The sequence below is a fragment of the Dreissena polymorpha genome, chromosome 4, assembly GCF_020536995.1.
Source record: "Dreissena polymorpha isolate Duluth1 chromosome 4, UMN_Dpol_1.0, whole genome shotgun sequence".
NCBI classification, from domain to species: Eukaryota; Metazoa; Mollusca; class Bivalvia; order Myida; family Dreissenidae; genus Dreissena; species Dreissena polymorpha.
Window position 1 is genome coordinate 114,791,651 of NC_068358.1, and position 2,031 is coordinate 114,793,681.

Below are 2,031 nucleotides of genomic sequence, written 5' to 3' on the forward strand. Positions count from 1 at the left end.
AATCATTGATCGCCTAGATTTCAATAAACATTGTTAATGGAATAATGAGTCGTGTTCTGAGAAAACAGTGCATAATGCATGTGCGTAAAGTGTCGCCCCACATTAGTCTGTGCAGTTCGCACAGGCTAATATGTGACGACACTTTCCGCCTAAATTTGAATTTTTGCTAAGAAGAGACTTCATTTAAACGAAAAATGTCATACAAACGGAAAGTGTCGTCCCTGATAAGCCTGTGCGTACTGCACAGGCTAATCTGGGACGACACTTTACGCACAAGCATTATGCTCTGTTTTCTCAGACCGCGGCTCGAATATTTCCCAAGCAGAGATACTTTAATACCAGAAGGCCGTGCAAACATTCAATCGATGAATACAATTCAACACAATTCAATGTTCAAAACTGATGTTAAAATCATCTGCGTACATTTGATTTTAAGTAAGATTTATGAAAGATTCTACGGTAAAGAACGAGACAAGCGTTTATGACGCTGTTGTTGAATGCATGTAATAAAGAATATTTTTTGGCGTCGCTCTGGAGAGCGGCGACTAGTATGTAATGCATTTTTTTTCGCTGATGGGAAGAGAAGTTATTTAACGGATCGATGTCGATTTTTTTGTTTTAAGAATATCTTGCATAGTGGTGATTTTTTGTGTAAATTAGTGTAAATAAGTACTGCATTTCTGCCTATTACATTTATTACAACATTTATTGCCAACAATGCAAAGCTAATTGTTTTAACTAATAACTGATCCACAACTGATCACAGGGGAAAGATCACAGGACTGGGCAAAGACGCAAAACTTTCTGGTTTTGTATAAAAACAAAACATTATCCAAATAAAGTTATTTTGTGTTTTTTCTAATTTGCTTAGTAAGTGGAGAATCAATGAAGTACGATATTTGACGACCTATCGCGCAAGCAAGTTTATTGGAAGGCGCAGTGGTAAGAAACGTACAATGTATTAGTTTATTAATAGACATATAATAACGATCGCTATACACTACTTCACCAAATAGCAGTACATTAATGATGTCAGCCGGAATAGCTCAGTTGGGAGAGCGTTAGACTGAAGTTGTTTCCGCAACAATCATCTAAAGGCCCCCGGTTCAATCCCGGGTTCCGGCACGAACGGAACAGTTCGGCGGCTGACAATTTTTTCAGTCAGGTTAATAAATATAAGAAAGCTTTAATTTATGTAGACATTTTAAAATCCATTTTACTACAATTGGACATTTTTATTAAAATTAATGGATGCCGCGTGGTGACAACGTTAATTGAAATTTCTTACATCACTTAAATATCTTATCAAAAATACACGTGTTTTTTATTAACAAATAAATGCAAACAACACATCTATAATCCATTTATTTTTATGGTTGTCTATCATAGGCCCTAAGTACTATCCCTACCACATATAGAGCGCGAAGCGCGACACGTATTATTGATTGTAACAATGAGTTGCGATAAAGGAAGCAGCCGCTTATCAAGGAGGAGCTGTGTCCTAGCAACCCGTTTCCCTAGAGTCAAGCACTTCCTCTGAGTTTTTTTTTAAGAACCACATATAGAGCGCGAAGCGCGACACGTATTACTTTCCAGGTGGTATGGGCCCTTTAGCATTATCCGACCGTTACGTCCATAGTTATCTTCCTTAGAACTTGAGAAATTTTGAAATCGTTGTTCGAAGTCCAAAATTTTCATCCGATTGTTCCCAAACTTGCACAGGTTTTCTTAATCAATGAGGACCCAACCCAAACTCTATATGATCAATATCGGACCATAAGTCCAGAATTATGTCTCTTTAAATTTAAAAATAAAAGTGAAAAACTGATTGGTTCGGTGATTATGTCAACAGTTTTCATCAGATTCTTTCCAAACTTACAATGTCTTCATATCAATGAGCATTTTTACCTCATTTAAAATGAGAAACATCGGGACAATAAGTCCAGATTTTTTTCTATTAAATTTGACAAAATAAACAATGTCCACTTGTTTAAAAGATTTCACAACTTTCGTCTGAATCTTTCCAAACTT

The 2,031-nt window shown here is 36.2% G+C and overlaps 1 non-coding gene across 1 annotated transcript; it reads left to right on the plus strand.

The window, feature by feature from the left end:
• Nucleotides 1–1,035: 1,035 nt before the first annotated feature.
• Trnaf-gaa (transfer RNA phenylalanine (anticodon GAA)) lies at nt 1,036–1,125 on the plus strand. The gene is given in 2 exon segments: nt 1,036–1,072; nt 1,090–1,125. It is a non-coding gene; the product is annotated as a tRNA-Phe (tRNA).
• Nucleotides 1,126–2,031: the final 906 nt, after the last annotated feature.